The sequence below is a fragment of the Lygodium microphyllum genome, chromosome 24 (assembly GCF_053477565.2).
Source record: "Lygodium microphyllum isolate KBCC chromosome 24, Lygodium_microphyllum_v1.1.10, whole genome shotgun sequence".
Lineage (NCBI taxonomy): Eukaryota > Viridiplantae > Streptophyta > Polypodiopsida > Schizaeales > Lygodiaceae > Lygodium > Lygodium microphyllum.
This window is the reverse complement of record NC_141158.1, coordinates 108,782,968-108,798,763: the sequence shown is the minus strand read 5'-3', so window position 1 is coordinate 108,798,763 and position 15,796 is coordinate 108,782,968. Positions and strand designations below refer to the sequence as shown.

Below are 15,796 nucleotides of genomic sequence, written 5' to 3'. Positions count from 1 at the left end.
TGCCACTGCTAGGGTTGCTATTAATGGAGACCTCCTTGACTGCTTCCCATTGAGGAGATCTATCAGACAAAGCTACCTACTAGCCCCTCATGTTTGCCATTGTTGCAGATGTACTGCGATGGTTGATTGACAATGAGATGAACAATGGCAATTTCTCGAGAATCCAATTACTAGGTAATAAGCAAATGATTCTTAACTAGTTTAAAGATGATACCAATGGAGCAGTAAAAAATTAACTTGTCTTAATGCGTACTTTTTGGAATTGTCTTTGAATCTTTTGTCTTGCTTCTAGTTCTATTGTAGTATTCTCTTGACTGGCTACTCAAAGAAGGGTGTAAAATTCTTGAAGAAGGAAAGGTATTCAATTTATTGGGTATTCCTATGGGATTTGGAGTCACATTGAAACAAAGGTGGGATTGGGTTCTAGAAAAACTAAAGAAAAAATTGGATTGATGGAAGGGACTATAGTTGAACCTAGCAAGAAGGGTTGTAGTACTTAAATACATAATTATCCCTACCACTCTATACTTCCTCTCATGTTGGGAACCCTCTTCAGCTAGTCTAAAATAGTTAGATAGCCTATTCAGAAATTTTCTATGGTCAAAAGATAGTGAAAGTTCAAGATCCCCAAGGTTGCATGGAGAATATGCACTCTAACTAAACAAAAGGATACCTTAGGCCTACCCAATCTGGAATTGATAGCCAATAGAATGGCCACCAAATGGATAGTACGAAGTTTTTATTTTCCTGAAGAGAGCTCAACTGTGCTAGTTCATAATAGTATGAGCCATTTCAAAATTGAATTGTCCACAAACGAACAAAAAGGGAAAGGAAAAAGTAATGTAGTGGAAGAGGAGATGAGAGCTACCCAATTCGTTATGGATGAGCTTAAAGCAAAGGTGGGTGTGGATCCCAAGCTTCTATTATGTCCTCGACCTTTCAAATCACGAAAGAATATGCTTATTACTTGGGATGAAATGTAAACAGTGCTTACCCTACAAAGGGCATTATTTTGGAACTAGGTCTCATAAGTATGCCCTCATACGTCTCCCCAACACTATTGAGTATGTAATGGGTGGCTGTGTCATTTTTGAGTTGTGACTTTGTACCTCACACTTTTTTCTTTACTTTTATCAATATATTTTAACATCACCACTAAAAAAGAAAAAGAAAATTTCTTGTAAACATTATATCACAATTCTTATCAATCTACTTAAACTTTCAAATCTTTGAAATATATATATATATATAACTCTTGAAATGTTATGTAGAAAGCAAGCTTATAAAGAACATTCAAAATTTGAACTAGACAGAGCTTGGTATGCTACAATAACTCTCTCTCTCTCTCTCTCTTGCTCTCTCTCTCTAGGCCCATCTACTTTTCTTCTTGGGTTTTTTTTGCTCTTTCTTGTTGGAGTTTAAGCTCCAAGCTCGGCTCCAAGTCAAGTGCATCACAGAGATCACAAGAACCCAAGTCATTTGGGTCAAAAATGGACCTGTCAAAACAGCTCGCTATTGCATCTATTTGATAATAGGCAATAACGCGTTCCATGAAATAAGGGTTGCGATATCCTCGTGATTTTCTCAAAACTTTATTGAAATGCAATGATTCTTTAACTTTTTTTTCTAGATAAGTAGAGAACTTTTCCTGTAGAGCAAGCGAACACCTGCTTGAAGGAGGAGGTTGCATAAAAGCTGGGTCAATCATATCCTGCCTTTTTCTTTCGGGCGACTGCAAAGGTCTGGTGTCTTCAACGCATTGTTCTTCTGCTCTTCCTGCTCCTTCCCCTTTTTTACTCTCCATCTTGGCATAATCTTCATCGCTGTTATGTATCCTGATTCCTTGCCCTCGACTCTCTCTCTCTCCATCCTCTTCATCGCTGTTGCCGTACTCAGAAAGAAGGGCGATGACATTCGAGCTCTCATCCATCGAGCTGAGGCTATTCACGTTGTTACGCGAGCGGTGATCAAGAACAAGTCTCACCTCTCTCACAAGATACAATTCGAATTGAGGGAGAAGGCCCTTTGCTCTCCATTCTCATCTCCTTATATAGTTGTCACAAGTACTCTCACACACATTAGGCTTTTGGCTTTTGGCTTTTGGCTTTCTTAAAAAAGCTTAAGGCTTTTAGGCTTTTGGTTCCTTCGACGTTAATTTTTTTTAAAAAGATAGTTAAATTGCGTTTTCAAAACGCCATCCTGCTCGTTCTCGTTATCACTGGCGTGGTCAGTTCCGCGAGGGAGGCCGCTAGGCATGATGGATGAGCTCCCAGATCATCTGCTTCTACGACCTCGAGCGCCATCTCCCAAGTCAGTCACCGCTTCTACGACCTCGAGCGCCAGCATCGACATGCCCTCAAGGTTGGTTGCGACCTCCAGCAAGCTGCGCAAGTGTCAGTTTCAGGTTTATATTCACCCAAAACTCAGTTTCACATCTGCATGCTGTCCATATACAGATGCAAATCACCTTATAATTCGATCAAATATGTTGGGTTTGATACAGGATGCATGCAGATGATAGATACTTTATGCTAGTAACTGTATGCTCGTTGACAGTTGCTATATCTGCCTATGTTTGTGATTCAGGTGGTTGCCAATCATAGCTACGGTGTTAATGTTGTTTCCTCAATTCCTGGCTACACTTCCTCGTGCTTGGCGGGGACTACCAGGGAGACGAGTATGCTAATGGAAAGGGGTGCACAGGTGCTTGATCTGAAACTCATACTGTTGGATCAAATTTCATCTCTCTTCTCCTGGCTTTTGCCATAGCAATATATATTTCTTTGGGACATCCTTGTTGGCTCTCAATGTGTGAGAAACCGTGCATTCTCTAGGTTACTACATTGTCCTTGCATGAGGGAGGTGTTTACAATGCTAATTGAGGTATCGGTTTAGCAATTTTAGTACACATTCAATATAAGCATTAATTGATTCAGAGTTAGTAACTCTAGATATTTAAGCATTTACTATATCATTAGAGTTTGTGCTGATGATATTAAGGGTTAGCTTAACATGATTTTATTGATTGAGAACATGCATACTTTTGGAATTTCAAGTATGGTATGCACACTTGAAAAACCAATGTGTCAGTTTTGATGTTAGATACGATGCTTTAGGGACTTGAGCAATGTTAGAGGTTAGAAGGCTTTCATGACCCTCAATTCCATTCTAAACATGGGCTATTGACATCTCAATAGAATTTGTCTTGTACTTCCTTATATCAGTATTGTTGGCTTGGGTAGCTCTAGTCTATTCGATTTGTATCTTAGATGATCAATACAACCCCTATACACTTGGGTACCCCTAGTCTATTGTATCTTAGATGATCAATACAACCCATGTCTACCCGAGTCCGGGTTCACCTTCCATCATTCAAGTTGTCAAGTGTTTCAATTTATGTTGAAGTTAGCCCTTATCTTCTGATCTATCATAATCATGTGTCAACCTCATTTCAAATTTCTCATGTCACACTACTCGCCATTGCTCGACCTCTAGTATGTCCAGACAAGCTTAGCATGATATGACTCACCTTGTCGTCGTGCAAATGTCCTAATTCTCTAGTCATTCTACTCCTCTCATTTATGCCCTTGCTATCCTACAAAAACTAGATACTTTATCTTGCTATGGTTATAAGGATACTTTAAAGTCACTAATCGATTCTCAAGAAATAAATTTTCCTATTTTATCTAGGACTTTGCTAAGTCATGCTAATGTCTCCCTTAATTACACCTTTCTCTGCCTCAAAAACTAACATTATCTTACTCTAATTTCATAACTATAATCTTTCAAGAGTTTAATACCCTCGCTTGTGTACTCATGATTCATATGTCATACTTATTCTAATTGAACATCCTCTAATCAACTTGTGATGTGAATTTGGAATGGATTCTCAACAATCTTAAATAAAATCTGGTTGAATGTCAAAACAATCATAATCTCTAATCCTTCCAATCTGCATGTAATATCTTCCCTTGATTTAACTATGTAATTTCCAATGTCTAAGAAGGTTATCACAAACTTATGATCAAAATCCAATAGTTGAAAGAGGAATATTACTCTAACACAACTCAATTAATTACACATTCTAGAGATAGATAACTCATGACTAGTCTTGAGTCAAATATTTGTAAGTCCAAAGAGGACCCTAAAACCATACGATTGAAATAATCTTCAAATGGTTAAATGTAGCACAAGGGTAGAGATGTTGGCACAATGGGTCAATGTGGAAATGAGCTAAGAATCATTCCCCTTTGGTTCTTTGATAGTCAATGTCATAAAAAGATTTGTCCATCTTATGTTCCAAGTAACCAAAATGTCAATCAACTTGAAGCCTTCCCTACTTCTTCCTCCTCACATGCCTTGTGTAATTTGCCTTGCATTGTGAGCTTGATTTTTTTAGGAGGCTTTGGGAAAGAGGGGAGCTTCCTCACCTGTGCTTTAGTTCTCAAAACTTTCTTGCGACAACCTACCTCAAAGAATGGATGTGCCCTAACTAGTGAATTCCCAAAACCATCCTCAACAGGCTGCAAGCTAATAAGTGGATGTGGTAGTTGCGACTTCGACACCTTTGCTTGTTGGACAAACATCTCCATTTGAAGAGCAAGACATCGAGCAAACTCTAGTAGTTCCACATCAACTTGTACCAAGCACACATTATTTTAAGACAACTGTAATATTTATAGGTGGTCAAAGCTAAGATTGATCATACCCAACACTTACCACACTGGAAGAGTGTCTCATCAACAATTTGGTGTATTTGTGCAATCTTGTCCTCATTTGATGTCATCGATGAGACTAATAATAAACCTCCAATAATCAATGAATATTGATTTGCAACAATTTAACAATGATAGATTAGAGTTATTTGTACCTGCACCAACCCCACGGGGAGACATGGGAAGCGGGTCCTCAACATCGGTTGGGGGGTCCATGCGGCATAAGAATCCATGACCTATCAAAATTCTCGAATCACAATAACTTAGCAACTTAGATTCTAAAAAGCACAACAAGAAACTTCTAGCAACAACATAATGACTCACGTGGTACATGTTTGTTGTTGGACAAGTCGTACAAGTCCATGGATGCCTTGATGACATGGAAAAAATTTAAACCACTGATCATCAACACCTTTGCTTGGTGCTTGCAAAGGTTGCCACGTATGGCCTACTCACATGAGCAACATGTCCACTCACAATTTGCATTCTCAACTTTGTGCCACAGATCGATTCTACTTTGGCTCTTCACCAAGGCAACCTTGTGATCAACATCCAATAACCTTACATTATCATCTGGGATTCCTTTGGTGTGCTCCACCGAGCAACAACATCCAAGATATTAATTTTTTTTTTGAATCTAGCCTCCTTCAACATATCCTAATACCAATAATAAGAATGACAAGGGCCCAATAGCATTTGTAAAAGCCAATCTACCCTTCGACCATGAATTGTCTTACGTCCAGTAAGAAATCGTGATTTTAGAATCCCATGATAGGACTCAATGCTACCATTTGTCTCTTGATTTGAGTGTGGCAACTTCCGAGCTGCTTGAATCCACGTTCCTTGGAAAGTAAACAATAAAATTAGGCAAATAAGAGAGGGAAAAGAATTAACTAGGTCACAAATCATTACCTATTGATGCCATCCACTGGTCCTTAAAGTACTCAACGAAGTCCTCCTCCTCCATGTATCTATGTAAAAAGTCATCCACTAGATCTCTAGCTTCTTGCTCTGTATTCACGTTATTGGTGTGCACTTGGCTTCGCATGTTCATTATCTAGCCTAGCGCCCTAAACATGTTTGCCCGTTTGGAGGTATCAGAAACCTTCTTGATCAAGTTCTTTAACCAAGTCCATCGGACTTGCCAAATGCAAAGGTATATTGGCACGCCAAAGACCTCCCTATTGCAAATAACAAAATATAATGAACCTCCAATCCCATGAACCACCAAACGAACCTCCAATCCCATGCACAATGCAACATAAAAGTGCCATAAATCGACAATTAATATGGAGGAATGCTTTATAGATGGCTTACCTAATAGCTTGTATTTCTGCAAGCGCATCATCTACCATAAATGCATTAGGCTGTTATGATTTTTTTGCATCAAACATTCGATCTCGAAAGGCCAGTATCCATGCTCGAATGTTAGCCATGGTGCTCGAAGATGTAATGACCCATGCAACAGGGATGCCATTACGATGAGTGTCAAACACCAAGATGGTGTATAGATGAAACTGCAAAAGACCATTCTTGTTAACATTAATAAACTTTTTTCAATGAACATAAAAATTAGTGTAAATTTGTTTTCTAATACTATACCTTATATTTGTTAGTTCCAAATGTGGCATCCATTGCCAACAACCCATCGTTCCCATGCACTTTTGCCATCACTAGTTGCCAATCAGTTTGCGCTTAGTTGCCAATCAGTTTGCATACCAAGCGCAAATGCATTCCCTTTTTCCTCACCAAAGAGCTAATAAAAAAAGGTTTGGCTCTTATCGGTAAGGACCCAATTGTGCACTTTGCGTGCATCATCCTGGTCCGTTTGCAAAGTGACAGCTTCCAACTTGCTTGAAATATTTAAAATATCCTTCAATGTAAGAATCTCTTATGGTCTTCAAGATACGATCTTTGGCACCCCTATGCACTGTGTGTATATGTTGCTGCAAAACTTGTTGTGGGGTATACCCTTTGTGAAGCATGTCACAGATCCATTATTTCATCCTCACTGACAGCCATGGTGCAAAGGCCATCCTTGCATTGGACTATCCAGTGTATAGTGCACCTTGACACACATTTCCTTTTGCATCAACATGCTCGTATTGTATATAATTCAAATGGAAAATTGTGGGCCAAAGTTATAGTTGTGTAGCCACGAAGTAGCATTGACAACCCACAACATAGGTTTGGGACTCAACCCTTGATTTGCCGGCCTTCTTTTGGATTTTCATGGATGGTGGGTTATCACGAGCATCAATCGGACCAAAGTTACACCAAAAGATATAGAATAAAAATAAAATATAACATTCAACACCCGATAAGCTGCATATGACTATCTAGCATTGGACATAGAAGTTTGCCTGGTGCATTCTTTGAGGTTAATTGCTTGCGAAATCTAGTTGGAGCATCCTTTCTTTGGGATTCACCGCATATGAAATCATCCAATCGGTTCCATGTAATGTACGTGATGTTTTGGATGTCAAATTTTGATGATGGATTTGAACGTGCCTCCCATTGAAGATTTGAGGCATCAAAGGGACTGGATGGAAGATTTTGGACATAAAATTTTTGATTGATAATAGTGGATGTGGAATGTTTGACATTGACAGGAATCATGGTGAAAGGTACAAATGGCAGCTTCAGAAAATAGTAGAAAGGTGTGTTTTGTTAAGCTGTGGGTAGCTTTGTTACGTTGCTTAATAAACCAGTAGAAATGGTAGCTTGATGGATGAGGACTGTTAGAAAGGGAAATGGAGGAGGAGGGCGCTGTCTTGAGAGAAGAGGAAGGAGAGCAGATCACTCTTTTGAGAAATCCAACTAGTGTTGTTAGGAGAGCTGAAATGGAGGAGTGATTCTTTTTTTTAAAATTAGTTTTTAAAAGTGTAGTGGTTGTTTGTAACGACTCAATTAATAGAGGAGGGAGAGTGTGGGGCGGAATCATAGCTACAGGCAACACCGTTAGAAGTAGACCCCATGGGCCATGGATGCAAGCTTGATGCCATCTATCCGCCATCCCATAGTAAATCTCAGTTTTACTCTGATTGAAGTTTGCGACCTCTTCATCCTACGTGCACAAAAGACCAAAAACCATGCTTGAAATCTATCCTGGGGCATCGAGGGCAAGGAATTAGGGCACGTAATGGTGATGAAGATGATGCAATATGGAGAGTAAAAAAGGGGAAGGAGAAAGAAGAGCAAAAGAACAATGCGTTGAAGACACCAAACTTTTGCAATGTAATGAAGGAGACCTAGGAGAGAGAAGGAGAGAAGGGAGAGACTGCAGAGAGGAGAGAGAAAGGGAAAGAAGATGAGAGAAGAAGAGAGAGAAAGACTAGCAAAAGAGAGAGAAAGACAGAAAAAGAGAGAAAGAGGAGGGAAGGTTAATTTTGAGAGAGAGAGAGAGAGAGAGAGAGAGAGAGAGAGAGAGAGAGAGAGAGAGAGAGAGAGAGAGAGAGAGAAATCGATGGCGACTCTGCTCGTGACGACGCGTTTCCTGCTGCCGCGATCTACCCTGCACCTCCTGCTCGTCTAGGGCAGTGCCTCCATCCAGGTTCGCCGATGCACACAGCGTGCGCGAGTGAGAGAGAGAGAGAGCCCGTCGCCTGCTCGTCGCCTGCTCCTGACGCCTCGCCTGCCCGTCTGCAATCTCGCCTGCACGTCGCCTGCCCGTCGGCAGTCTCGCCTGCACGTCGCCTGCCCGTTTGTCCTCCCGTCGGCTCCTGACGTCCCTCGCTTGCCCGTCGCCTGCTACTGACGCCCCTCGCCTGTCACGTTGCGTGCCCCAGAGCCTGCCCCGTCGCCTGCCCCGCCGCCTGCACTATCGCCGGTCTCTGAAGCTCTGCGCCTGCGTTTCGCCTGCGCTTCGTCCTTTCGCCCTGTGCGTTAGGGTTTCGGCTGCCGCTTGGCCCCTGCCCTGCGACTCCGACTGTCCCCTCTGTCATCGCCCGCCCGCCCCGTGCTCCACCCTCTTGCCCTTGCACTGTTAGGGTTGTGTCCTGCCGCGCGCCCTCCTGGGACAGGTCGCGACTGCGGAGGACAAGGTTGCGTTTCCCGCTATCCACCGTGCGTCAGTCCTCCTTCGAGATCAGATCGTGATACACGATGGCTGGTTTGGATCTGGATTTCATAGACCAAATGGTGGTAGCACTTGGCCCGGATTCTGATGCTGAGGAACCTGAGAATATGGTTCCGTGCACTGAAGAGATGCCCCCTGGTCCTGACATCCAGCCTGCGGGTAAACGTACCAAGCATACTTCGGAAGAGATAGGTGTTCATCAGGATCGTTCCTATGCTCAGGTTGCTTCGGATTCTGTGGACTCTCAGGATGTTGACTGGGAGCATTTGCTGGAATTTGCCAACACTCTGCTTGGCGATTATGTTCAACATAATCAGGAAGTCTTTTCTGACTCTGCACCTGACGATGTTCTGGAAGCCACCGTGGATCCAAAAACTGTCCTGCGATCCTTTTCGGTGTTTTATGATCGCACTGTGATACTCTTCTTCACTGGTCGAATCCCGCTGCTTTCCCGTATTCGCCAGTGGCTACACAGTCTGCTGCAAGGGGAATGTGTTGAAGAGATTTTTGTTGGGTCCAGAGGTTTTTTTGAGGTCCTATTGAAATCTGAGACGCACCATGCTGCTCTCCTGTCTAAACTGCCTTTGTTTTTTGATCGCCGGTTGGTTCATGTGGTTCCATGGTGCCCAATGGCAGATTTTCAGCATCTGTTGCAACGTGAATGCCCTGTGTGGGTAGAAGTGGAAAATTGTCCGGCTGTTTATTAGCCACTATTGAAGGATGCTATGGCCGCTGTGGGCACTGTTCTGGTCCCTCCCAGTCTCAGGGCTGTGAATCGCAATCGCTTGTGTATGTTATGGGACACTGCAAGGAAAAGGCCTGCTTGGTTACGCCTCAATTGCTCTGGCATGCATCCGTTACACTTTCGTTTGAAATGGGGCAATTTTGCAGGACATTGCTTTTCCTGTGGATAGTTGGGGCATTTTATGGCCGAATGCCCGGAGCAGCAACACACTTCAGATGTTGCCCATGTTGCGCCACCCATGGAAGATATGGTGTGTGATGCTCCATCGCTGGATACTATTCATCCGCCTCAAGTTCTAGCCAAAGGTAAACAACAGGTTTCGGGTCTAGATTCCCGTGCCACTGACTGGGTTGAAGTACGTGCAAAAAAAGGCAACAGGGTTGTTGCTGGCATGGAGAATACTGTGCCTGCTACTTCACAAGATTCCATGCGTACATATATGCGCAGGAAGGAAATGTTGTCTTTCGAGCACTCTGCTCCTGCTATGGTTTCCTCTGCCCCCCGTCCTCAGCCCGCCAGGAAAATGTATTTGGATCGTCCAAAAGGTCCACCTGCTAAGCTGGCTTTTGATACCAGAGGCAACGTCATTACCCCGTGGGATCGTCGTTATCCCCATTCCACCCCCAAGTCAGCAGATATGCCGTCTACTTCCAAATCTGGTCCTCGGAACTCTTTTGCGGTGTTGGCAGATTTCTTGGACGAGGGAGTCCTGGACATTCTCGCCGACAAAGTCAAATCGAGGCAAGCTGTGCCTCGTACCTGATTTTGTCTTGAATACACATGAAAATAGCCACGTGGAATGTATGAGGAATTTGTTCTCGACACAAGCAACATGCCATGTGGACTGTATTGTATGAGAATCTGTGGGATGTCCTGTGCGCTGTTGAGCACAAGAGTCATGGTGAAGCCGGAAAAGTTGTGGATTGCCATGGCTTTCGCTTGTTCTATGCAGGGACACAGGCCATGCATTATTCGGGTGTGCTCATGATTGTACATGACAAATATCAGCCTGTTCTTATTAAAAATGATGTTCATGGCCGCTTTTTGGTGATTGAAATTTTATTCGAAGGGGAAATCTTATGGTTACTTGGCCTCTATGCTCCGAATGATTCGTTATCACGTCGGGAGCTTTGGCAGACTTTGCAGACCTCCTTCTCACTTGGCAGACGGGGCTTCTTCATGGGGGATTTCAATATGTGTGTTGATTCTTCCCAGTCCACATCGGAGCATTCGGTAATGGATGCGCCGGAAAGTCGTATGTGGCATGAGTTGGCTCTTGTTGTTCTTAAGCAAGATCTCTAGTCTTGGCTACACCCGTCTTCTACAGGGTTTACTTTCCATTCTGCCCAGTATGCAACAACATGGTCGCGGTTGGACCGTATTTATATCATGCAGAATGATGATTTTCTTCCCGAGATGCTCGAAATAAAAGTGTTGCAGCAATATGCCTTGTCGGACCATTTCCCTCTGCAGCTTGAGCTGCTTGCACAACCCATTGCACCTTTCAAGCAATTTTTGGAGAGACTTCCTTTGCGTTTCAACTCGTCTTACTTGAAGCATGCCATCTTTCAGGGCTATATGCAGCAATTGATTGATAGATTCTTCTTAGACTTCCCCTCTCAGGGCACTGCGTCATTTGAACGATTGCTCTCTAATGTGCAGCGGGTTGCTCGGCAGTATGGGATCTATCATGCCTCTCTTTGTCGGCGCCGTCGACAGGCAGCGGAGGACATGCTGCCTTTGGTTCGCTCTCTGCTGGTGGACACTCCGGATGATGCATTTCTGCTCGCACTGGCCATGCGGGTGGCTGATCTTATTAAAGAGTTCCAGTTGAAATCATATCAGCAGGCCAAATTGCAACATCTGACGAAGACGTTGCAAGATAGTGCCTGTCAGACCCATAAGTTCTTTCGAGCTCTCCACGCCTCTCCTGCTCGCGAGAATATGACCAGACTCGAGGATGCAGAAGGCCACCTTATCCTGGATCCGCAGACTATTGTGCATATGTGCAGGAATTATTTCGGCGACCTTCTCGGTTCCACTTCTCCACCTTCAGCCCAAATTACTCAGGCCCGTTCGGTTTTTTATGACCTGGTCCGCAATCAGCTTCCGCAGGACATGCAAGCTACTATGGAGTCAGATATTAGTGAGGCAGAGGTTATGGACGTCTTGTTACACTTGCCCAAGGATAAAAGTCCGGGTTGGGATGGTCTCACCAATGAGTTCTTTGAGGCTTTTGCTACCCAACTGGCGAAACCATTGCAGGCGAATCGGCTCCATAAGCATCTCCCTGCCATTGTGCACCCTCTCCAGTATGGTTTCATTAAGGGCCGAAATATTCTGCACAATGTATTGAATGCTCAACTGGCAATTGATTATGCAAGGCATTCTCATCAGGAGGTAGTACTGATTCAACTGGACCTGGAAAAGGCTTTTGACTATCTGGACTGGTCTTTCGTGCTGAACTTATGTCTGCTATGGGCTTTGGTGCTCGGATGTCTCGTCTCATCTACACCATTAGCGCTGCGGCGTCTTTGCGAGTCATGCTGAACGGAGGTGTTACTGAGCCATTTATCCTTGCCCGCTCTGTCAGACAGGGGTGCCCTTTGAGCCCTCTATTCTTTGCCCTTGCGACACATCCAGTTCTTTCGATGCTATCTCATATGGCAGCCTCTTCTCAGTTGGCCGGACTGTCGCTTCCTACAGGTCAACACTTCATTAGCCAATCCTTGGCGGATGACAGCTTTATGATTTTGCGTGCGGACAAGGATAACCTTTGAAAAGCATTGGATGTTTGGGGTCTCTTTGGTCAGGCGTCCGGCCTTCGTATCAATGCGCTCAAATCAGCCATTCTAAGCTGCACGGAGTCGGATTTGCAGTCCTTGGAGTGGCAGGGCCTGGTTGTTCCTCGTGGCTCCATTGTCAGGCATCTTGGGTACCCTTTGGGTGTTGATGTTCCCCCAAAGCAGCTTCTGCAGTGGATTTCTCAGAAAATGGTGGCTAAGTTTATGTATTGGAAGTCTCAGGCCTGGCCCTTCCATGTTCGCCTCAAAGTAGCTCAGACAATTATGTTGCCAATGCTCACATATTTCTTGCCATTGTTGCCCTGGACTACTACGACTCTGAATGCTCTTACCCAGTCTATTCGTTTCATGCTATGGAAGAAGGACTCATTGCATGCAGGTATTTCCTGGATCTCTTGGTCGCATGCGTGCACCCCCAAACGCATGGGTGGCGGAGCTATTTTAGATGCCCAAACTCACATGCAGGCACTCCGTTGGTCTCTTTTCCGCGCCATGTGCTCCAATCATCATCCATGGGTCGATATAGCCCGTTATTTCCTTGAAGACCATGGGCTTCTGCATGGCAATACCCAAATCCAGACTTCTTGGTGGCATGTTCTTAATGCTGATTCGCGGTTCTCTAGTTCTTCTTCATCGCTACTTACTCATTTGGTATGTTCCTGGAAACTGGTCCTCCAGAAGGCTCAGTGGCATCCAACGGAGGATCGCTTAGCTACTAACTCTTTTCAATTGGAATTGCTGGCAGTCTCGCGTTTACTTTCATGGGAAGGTAAACATGAGCTCAGACCACAATTCAACCGGATGGCACGTTTGGGCTTGTCTTCAGTTGCGGATGCCACCCTTGCCAGTCGCAATGTGCTTATATCGTTTCGTACAGCTAGGAGGCTTTTCAGGATCCCTCGTGGATATAGGGCTTTATGGGAACAGCTGTTGAGGGTGCTCCAGAGCAGACAACCCTTTCCTGCCCTTGCTTCAGATCATCCTTGGCAGGATTGGGACCTGCAAGGCCGGCTGAATTTAAGCAAAGCTTCTGTTAACCAAGTGTATCATCTTCTGATTAAAGATCATCAATGGCTAGTTACTAAAGCGAATGCTTTATGGGGATTGCATAAATCCAGGACATGGTGGAGGGCAACTGTGATGGAGGGCTGGTTGAACAAGACACCCTTCAAATATAAAGTCTTTCTTTGGAGAGTGATGATTGGTGGTCTTCCGCTTGCTTCAGCTCTTTCCAAGCGACGAATCTCCAATGGCAACTGTTTCTTTTGCACCACTACCGTGGAATCCGCCCGCCACCGATTTATTTCTTGCCCCATCGCTAAGAAAGTCTGGTTGTTTTTGTCGGCTGTTTGGCACGGGGTGGTTGGTTTCACCCTGCGCCCCTTTGATTGGGTTTTTGGGCAGCCCAAATACCCCACTCCGGCACAGCCACATATGAAGCTCATGTATCATTTTCTTCGATATTGGGGCTGTTGGCATAACTGGACCATTCGGAATGCTTTTCTTTTTGACTCCGCCTATAATGTTCAGCGGCATATTGCGAGGCTTAAGGGCTTCTTGTATTGGCAGTTAGATCTTCTCCAGCACTCTGATTTGCTCTCTAGAGAGGACTTACGTCCCTGGCATATGGCAATTTCCTCCGCGTCTTTGCCATAATCTTGTAACTTGTAGTACTTAGAACCTCTTCACATGATGGCTTAGATTGTCGTCATGTATCTTGTAATCAAGTAATCTTGTATTTTTTTCGTAATTAATACAATTACCTTTTACGAAAAAAAAAAAAAGAAAGAGGAGGGAAGCCATGAAAGCTAGAAGGAAGGAGAAAGGAGAGACTTGATTATTGATAACTGATGCCCTAATTGGGTCTCTCAACACCTTATATACCCTGTCAGTATAACTGGGTATTCCCATGCTAACCCGTGTCCTACCCGTATAGCCCCACTCTTTTACATTCCATCCCGACCCCGAAGGTTTTTGCCCTCAAAAACAAAAAGAGGACTTATGGCTCACAGAGAAAGGGGGGGTTTTTGCAGAGTACTACTCTGCTCAGCATTACAAAGGAGAATATAGGAGAATCTCATGTGGAATTGGGGCATAGAATTGTGTATATGATGTATATGACATGTGCAAGTTGATAGCATATGAGTTTGGCCTCCAATTCTTGACAATTAGGGGCTAACAAACAGTGGACAGCATGCTGTCCAGAACAGGCCTGCTGGAGGAAACTGGTCATAACTTCCTATGGGCATCTCCGATTGAGGCGTGTGACATGTCAAAACGAAGCTCGTTGAGGGTATTTTCAGCCTAGGTAGGTCATGCATGGGGCACTTAATGCAGGCCCAAAACTGTTTGAAAATAGATGGCTGTCTAGTGCAAAACAGGCCCAAATTGAGTCATCTTCAGCCAAGGTTGCCGCCTCAAGGTGAGGGGACTGCTCTGGGGGAGTGCTGATGTAGATAGAGCTTTCTTTCAACCCCCGGGATGAAATGGATAACCGTCATGGTAAGCATCACTAGCATACAGGTCATCCATGCAAGCGTGGGTCTCTGCACTACCACCGGAGTCAAATGGAAAGTGGTTATCCTTTCCATGCATTGGGTTACCATCCACAAGTAAAGCTAGAATGGTCAATACGACTAGTTGTTGTCACAAGACTGTGACAACTATTACATTTTTGTTGATTTCTTTATTACATATTTTATTTGGTTTTTCTTTTTGGAAGGATCCCTCTTGAAATCTAAACGCCTGAGTTGCATGGCCAGTATGTGAAATGGACAGGAATGTCTAGTGAGTCGAGACTGGACAGTTAAGGTCCAATACAAGTCTGGAAGAGACTGATGGCACTGTAGATTGACAAGCCTGGAAGAGACTTGTGAAAGTGTATATGGACAAGTGTGTTGAAGAACTAGCCTGGAAGAGACTAGTTCAAAGTGAAGATGGTCAAATCTCCAAGAGATTAGTCCATGTGGGGTCATCAGTGGAAATTCACTTTCAGTTGAGCTACATTGCAAATTTGGATGTAGCCAAAGTGTGCAAAGATGGTCAGAAAACTAGTGGGATGCAATGGAAGCAACTCCTAAAATTTAGGGAGTTACTATTTTTGGACCCCAGAATCTGTTCGCGTCATTATCTTCGTTTTTGCACGAGGATCAATCCTCTGGTCTGTGCCGGGGTCAAATTCTGCACCGAACATTGAGAATTTTAGACCGGAAGGCTAGAAGAGATTGATGGCACTGTAGATTGACAAGCCTGGAAGAGACTTGTGAAAGTGTATATGGACAAGTGTGTTGAAGAACTAGCCTGGAAGAGACTAGTTCAAAGTGAAGATGGTCAAATCTCCAAGAGATTAGTCCATGTGGGGCCATCAGTGGAAATTCACTTTCAGTTGAGCTACATTGTAAATTTGGATGTAGCCAAAGTCTGCAAAGATGGTCAGAAGACTAGTGGGATGCAA

General features: G+C 43.9%; 1 long non-coding RNA gene and 1 pseudogene across 1 annotated transcript in view; one reads left to right on the top strand and one right to left on the bottom strand.

The window, feature by feature from the left end:
* Positions 1-2,178: 2,178 nt before the first annotated feature.
* Positions 2,179-15,796, top strand: part of LOC148015506 (uncharacterized) — a 45,969-nt gene continuing 32,351 nt past the window's right edge. Inside the window, exons 1-2 of the long non-coding RNA XR_015688467.1 lie at positions 2,179-2,404; positions 2,587-2,703. This is a non-coding gene — a long non-coding RNA (uncharacterized LOC148015506). The remainder of the gene's footprint in view (positions 2,405-2,586; positions 2,704-15,796) is intronic.
* On the bottom strand, positions 5,773-6,350 carry LOC148015507 (uncharacterized; annotated as a pseudogene).